This window comes from Arachis ipaensis, chromosome B09 (genome assembly GCF_000816755.2).
Source record: "Arachis ipaensis cultivar K30076 chromosome B09, Araip1.1, whole genome shotgun sequence".
Lineage (NCBI taxonomy): Eukaryota > Viridiplantae > Streptophyta > Magnoliopsida > Fabales > Fabaceae > Arachis > Arachis ipaensis.
In genome coordinates, this window is record NC_029793.2 from 14612592 (window position 1) to 14612870 (window position 279).

The window sequence follows — 279 nt, forward strand, 5'->3', positions numbered from 1 at the left end:
TTTGGATATATATCAAAAGTATTTTATATGTTATTTTATTATTTTAGATGTGTTAAAAAATTATTTATGTTAAGAAAAATATAAACACAGATTTAAACAAATTTTGGATGTGTATCAAAATATTTTGTGTTAAAAAAGTAAAATACATAATATTAAATTTAAAGATAGAGTGAAGGATAACATTTAAAGAAAATAATACTATTAAAATCAATTTTTTTTCGATTCTAAATATGGTATATAATTATTTAACAAAAATAATAAACACAATTATTTTTAGAT